This window comes from Monopterus albus, unplaced genomic scaffold (genome assembly GCF_001952655.1).
Source record: "Monopterus albus unplaced genomic scaffold, M_albus_1.0 scaffold92.1, whole genome shotgun sequence".
Taxonomy (NCBI): Eukaryota; Metazoa; Chordata; class Actinopteri; order Synbranchiformes; family Synbranchidae; genus Monopterus; species Monopterus albus.
Window position 1 is genome coordinate 339,485 of NW_018127972.1, and position 6,900 is coordinate 346,384.

A 6,900-nucleotide genomic window follows, 5' to 3' on the forward strand; every position below is an offset into this window, starting at 1 on the left:
AGCGTCTGAATTGTTTTTGCGAGGTTTACGCAGCCGCTGGTGCAGCTGGCTTGTAGGGGCGGTCGCCTTTGAAAGCCGGGTCCACTCAGCTGTCCAACCATTGACACTGTTCTACCATCAGGATTGTCTAAAAAAGAAGACTTAACAATTCTAGTGAGTCTGTAACGATATTATCACAAGCACAAGTTCGGTGTGTGTGTGTGTGTGTGTGTGTGTGTGTGTGTGTGCGTAGGAGTGAAGGCGAGTCTACAGCGTGCTCATTATCACTAAACTGGTGTTTCATTGAGTTGGGCCCATGACGCCAAGAAGGCTTGACAGTGTGTTCCTATGTCTCAGAACCACCCCTCTCATTGCCTGCACCCATACACCCAACACAACCCTTCATCTACTCAGGATAATTTGGGCTAACTGTTAGCAGCCACTAGCACTAGCAAACATTTCAACTGTTGTTCCAGCCACCAAGCTTTTCAGAGCTCACCAGGTAACTAGCCTGTCTGCTTCCTTTTACACTGCATCAGAAACCACACTGTGTTAGTATTCATTCCAACAATCCAGTCAAACTTCTATGCCCTCATGCTAGCTTGCTCATGCTAACACCAGGAAGTAGGCCTCAGGCCTGCTGCTTGTATCAAATACTTTTACTAAGCCTGTCCTCCTTTACTAGTTTGCTTCAGCTTAACAGGCAATCCTCACATGTGTTGCCATTTATAAATCACTCACCTATTTTCACCACATTCTCACACACCTCTCTTCTGCTCTAGAGCCATTCACTGGACCTTATCCCACTAACAGCTAGACTCCTAATTACCTGTCTTAGGCCCTGCCCTTTTATACCTAACTCACCTAGCAGAAAGACAGCTGACCTGGCTACAAACCCCCTACAACAATCCTCCACTAGGCAGAATTTAACTTTCCAGCCACACATGCCTCCTTGACTAATTCTGTGTATTTCAGTTTCTTCTTCTCATCAGCTGTATCTACAGCGTCCTCCCAGGGACCTGTAAGCTTGACAAAATACACAGTCCACTGTGCTTCTGACCTCAACACAAGGTCTGATCTGAGGTTAGTGCTGACTATCTCCTTGAGAACTATGAGATGATTCCCTAAATTTATTTTCATTTTCCGTTCTCTCCCTGCCTTTAGCTGGCCTACATCCTGCCTGATCAAAATTTCTTTCTTCCTGCCTTTTTTACCCTCACAAATGAACAAAATTCTGAATTGTTATTTCTTCTCCTCCAGTGAGTTTACCTCTAAGCAACTACTTTTAACAGCTGATGATAAACATTTCAACACTTGACTATGTCTTCTGCACCAATGATCACATGATTACTATACAGTATGTAATAACCCATTTTATATACCATTCAGTCAAACATATACAGTAAACAGTATAATCTTCTCCCACAAAGAAATGAACTGAGCAATGAGGAAAGTTAACATACTAGTTTGACTACTGGCTTAACTTTAAACAGCAAAACCCATCATACTGTAGGTGTATGTAAAAGTATATATTTATAAGAGGTATACAAAAGAATACAAATAATCTTGTAGTGCACAGTTTGACTATAGAGAAAATAGGGATTGTGGATAAATATACATTTGGTGCTCTAGTGAGTATTTGGGGTAGCAGGACAATGTATGTGGGAGCGAGTCAAAATAAACTACAGCGTGTGTATTCATGGTAATGACGGAAATGTCACCCAGTCCAGCAGTGTGGCTCACTGTGTTTTTAATAGATTATGGATGACAGTGGAGCCTTGTGGTGCTTAGAAAAGGGATATGTCAGGCTTTGGATACAGAGACCATGGTAAACCCTTTCACCGTCTGGATCTTTTATTACCATAATACTGAATGTGAACTCCAGTTCTCACAGTATTTCTCACTCAACATTATGAATTTCAACACTAAAATGATTACATTTTTACCCAGGTTTCCATGCACAGATATGAAAGCCTGTCTGTGACTGGAAGGTGCTGTCGTCCTTTGTAGCCCTTCTCCTCTGCTGTAGCCTGGGTGTAAATGTGTTGCCTAGATAAGAGCAGCTGAGCTGACAGCGTTTTATCAGAGATGGCTGATAGTAGTGAGCCAAGCTCTGACTTCACTCCTCTGATCTCTGCTCTTCTTATTATCATTCTGTGGTCACAGGAAAAATACACAGCTGCTGTGACCGCCAACCTCTGACCTCTGTCTGAACATCTGAACTGATGTTTATTTTACAGTTTTAATAAGTGTTATTCCAAGAGGTGGGCAGAGTAGCTGCATGATAATGCACTAAAGTGTCTTGAGCTTGCAGTTCTTCTAATGACCTCTAGATGATGGAAATGAAATTTCTCACTGTATTGAAATCAATGGGAAAATATCTCTATAATTAGAAAAAATGTGCCTCAGTAACTAGATCTGGTATTTACGAGTACCTACTCACATGGCATATATCATATATTGGCAGTTTCTGTGGGGATGTGGTAGTTTATCAGAGCTCACCAGGCCACACTTGATTAAAGCTGGTTTTATTTAATTTCCACATAATGAACAAAGAAGTAGAATCAGCCATACAGCATATATATATATATATATCACATTCATGAGCTGAGAAAGGTAATACAATTAATGAAGCAAAATCAAGTTGTCTAGATACACTTACAGTAGGTATTTAGAAAAGGACCATGTTTCTCAAAATCACTGAGAAAGATGCATTTAACAACCAATGGTTTTGTTCAGTTTCCAGTAATATTATACTAGGCTGTATACTGTATATCTATATATATATATTATACTCATTCTCATCAAGACTAGATTTTTCGCCCACAGAAGAGCTATAAAGGTCTACTGGTGTCTGTTACAAGATACACTGGTGAGCCAGGCTAAAATAGCTTAAAAACCAGAGGCCTCCAAATAGTTCACAGCTGCAATACCAGCAAAGTAAGTGAACTGACATCTCAAAAATCAAAGCAACAAAGATTTAAACTTAAACTCTACCCTGCTCAAAATCTGAATCCACTACAACTAGAAGGTGGCTGAGGTGGATGATGTTGGTACAATGTACACAATTTTCACACCAGACATCAAGGTTTGCATGCAGACTTCCATCTGTGCTTAGGTTTACGCAGAGACCTTGAGATGGAAGAGCTGACAGTGAGAAGTCAAAAACGACAGCGGGCCATGTGACTCCATCCATCCATCCATTTTCTAAACTGCTGAGTCCTGAACAGGGTCATCGGGGCCACATGACTCATGTAGCTTCAAATAGTTCCAAGAGGCCGATTAACAGCAGGATTATTACTTCACCAAATTATTACTTGTGACACAATATTTGAGGAAGAAAGTTAAAAAGGTTGTAAAACATGTATAAATGTTTTGACACATTGTTCACTTAAAATGTCACAAGTATAATTGCTGGTATTGAGTTAATCTTCTTACTTTAGTAGATAGCAGTCAGGTCAGTGTAACTTTATGGCACTGCTGCTGAAGTTTGGAACTAGTTGATGTCCCCATGATCTTCCATTACTAAAAAAAGGGTCCTTGTAGAGTCACTGGAGATGTCATCATGCTCCTTTTTAATCTACTTTAGGTTTACCCAAAGCAGTCTGGTTAAGGTTAGTGAAAGACCAGAGTATTTTGTATTAACCTCATCCCAGATCTTTTGCTAACTTCAGTCCAGTTCTGTGAGAGCCCAAATGTGACCATAAAAAAGGATAATAATGCAGGAGCCAAAACAAGTACAAGACACTGGACTGTAAGATCAGAAATTTTGGTGGAAAACAAAAATATTATTTGTGACCATTTTATTCATGCATTCACTGTTAATGTATTTGAGGTGAAAACTTCCACTAGCCCACTGAGTGTAGCAGTAGTATTGTTTTATTTTATGTGGAGAGAAATAAGTAGAGTTTTACTTCTCTAGTGATGACACCAAAGTAATTTCTCACTTCTGAGAACATATACATCACTACAACAAAGTCCAGAGGGACAAGAAACATGAGCAGTCAAACAATAGGCAGATTGTAATTGACCCAGATACTGAAGGTTAGTCAAAACAGGCAGGTCAGACTACTTATCACAGTTATGCACACTCACAGTTTTTCCTGTGCAGTGAGTGTTAGAAAAATTGATGCATTCAGTTTCCGTTTCATCTCCAAGTAAAATTGTAGCTAATCTGGCTTTGCTGCTGAATGCTGTTTACATCTTGGCTGACTAATGGACTTATTTTAATAGGATATAGAACCAATGGAGTAACTTTACAAACCCAAACTGCTTACAGTATCAGTAATGCAGTGTGCTATAATTGTCTCATGTCAGCCTGGAGACCTGTTAATATATGTCTAAAATAAGACAGTGAAACGTGAAAAGATTATAAGTTATAAAACTCCTTGTGAGGTGAAAAAAACATTCTGGTGTCAGTCAGAAGCTGAACAAAATGAAATTCAGATTTACAGAAAAAATAAACTAAATTGCAGGGAAAGGTATACAATTCACCACACTACCTGGCTACATGCAGCATTTGTTTTGCAAGACCAGCTTTATAAACTTAAATTTAATCTTTATTGCTTTAAAACACCATTAGGAAAAAACCAAAAGGTTGAGCCTCTGCAGTGCTGTCACACTCGCTTGTTATCTTTTTCCATCAGCTGAGATGTGTATGTATAAATGTTATTAATAAGGGTTGATAAATGCTATTATGCGGCCATATCAGTGGGTCAGGTTTCGCACCTAAAGCATCAATGTCAGCATTCTGGATGCACAACTGTGCTCTTTACTCCACTTTGTCAATGTCTCTTTTTCACTCTCTCTCATATATCATCTTTCATAATTTACAGAAAGCCCCTCATATCACACACAAACACACACATATGCACATATACACATTTTTCCAGGAATACTGAAGCGTAATTTACTGGTTCTGGAGTAATTTGACCTGTCTGAGAGGAGACAGACAGACATGGTGCATTTCTACAAAGCAATGAGTAACTCATAGTGCACACAAGTTTAAATTGTGCTTACTAATAATGTCTCTCATTAACCTGATCCAGGACTGATACATCCTGGATGCACCTCAAACCGTCAGCACCAGGAGCATATAGTCTTGGATGGTATGGGTCTTAGCTGATCCTAAAATTCCACTCCTGACCTCAGATAAGACAGAAATCAGACAGAGCCAACCTGGAGGTCATGAACCTACAGAAGGTATGAAGTTCAATCTGTCGAGAAGTAGTGATGGATCTACCCACAAATATATTTAAAGGATTTTGTCAAAACTAAAAAAATGTAAACTGTTATTTGGTGCTAATAATATGAATTGTTGTGTGTCATTGTGTGAAAATTCACAGTGCTGTTGTCTAATTTGCTGGGAAATGTATAAAAAAAAGAGGAAAGGACAAAATATTAAACCCTTTGGAACGCTGTGTAAAATATAATGGTATACATTTTCTTTAAGTCGAGAGCCTCTTCAAAGATATGAAGTCCATGTATCAACTTGTCAGCAGTGTGATTTATTGTGTCAATAAAAATAATTGATAATACCCTGAAAATTGATTAAAACTAAAAGTAACAAGCTTGATTTGAAAATGTAAGGAGTAGATAGCACAGATATTTGTGTTACAATGAAGTAAAAGTAAAAAGCTGTCCAAAAAATAAATACTCCTGTGGAGTACAGATACTGGAAAAATCTAGGAAACTGGAACAAATTCTTATTCCCAGGACATCAAATGTTTTGTCAATTACCTTTTGTGTACCTTTACTGATGTTAAAAGGCACCTTTAGTGTCCATATAAGACCCTCAGCTCCAGTTTTCCTGTAAGAGAGAAAGAGAGAGAGAGAGTTTTATGCAAACCATAAAAGATGATATAGAATCAATAATGAAGTACAGAAATTACATATTCAACTATTTATAAAATGTATAAATTGACAATTTATTGTGTTCTGTGTTCTGAAAAAAGAACCAGATGCATACTAGAATATATTGAAGCATTTGTAGTCTTACAGACAGATGACAAACTAAAGACAATCCAACATAAAGTGTCTCAGTAAGGTGCTGGGCCACCTTGTGCCACCACAACTGCTTCAGTGCTCCTTGGCATTGATCCTCCAAGTCTGAACACTACTGGAGGGATGAACACTGTTCTTCTATAAGATATTGCCTAAGGTGGTGTTTTGATGATGCTGGTGGAGACGCTGTCTAACACGTCGCTCTAAAATGTCCCATAGATGTTCAGCTGGGTTGAGATGTGGTGCCTGTGACGGCCATATCACATGATTCACACTATTTTCATCCTCATCAAACCATTCAGTGGCCCCTTGTGCCCTGTGGATGGGAGCACTGTCATCCTGGAGGAGGCCACTCATTTATTCAGGTATTTCCTTTCACTTTTTTTACTTTTATTTGTCACCTGTCTGTAGTACACAATGTCTGATGGACAGTGCTAACCATGACAAGCTGTGTATGAAGCTGTGACCTGCTACTGGCTGATTTAATGCTTGATAGATGGCACTGTGGGTTGATACGACAACACTGAGTCACCAGTCATTAAACTTTTGTTTTGCAAAGACATGTTTGAATCATAACTTAAAGCTTTAAATATTTCTTACTAGCTCATTTCTGAGCCAGGTGTAAATGCGGGGTGTACAGTTTGATTATACTGCGAAGAGAAAAACATGTTGAAAGGTCACCTAGCTCTTCTTCCTGATATCTTAAGCTACACCTCAAACAGTCCAGACAAGCTCTACCTCAGAGTTGAAATGATTAGTGAATATATTAATTAGCTGATTGGCAGAAAAATATTTGGCAATGATTTGAATTTCCAATTCCAATTTTTAAAGCTAAAATAACAAACTTTATTGATCTGCCAACTGGGGGAACCAAACACTTTGGTGACATTGCCTGGGGCTGTGGCTGTCTAAATTATG

General features: G+C 38.8%; 1 long non-coding RNA gene across 2 annotated transcripts in view; it reads right to left on the minus strand.

Annotated features, from left to right (window-relative positions):
- LOC109964750 (uncharacterized) overlaps positions 1-794 on the minus strand; it is a 3,633-nt gene extending 2,839 nt beyond the window's left edge. For both annotated transcript variants that reach the window (XR_002275547.1, XR_002275548.1), the window contains exon 1: positions 721-794. This is a non-coding gene — a long non-coding RNA (uncharacterized LOC109964750). The remainder of the gene's footprint in view (positions 1-720) is intronic.
- Positions 795-6,900: the final 6,106 nt, after the last annotated feature.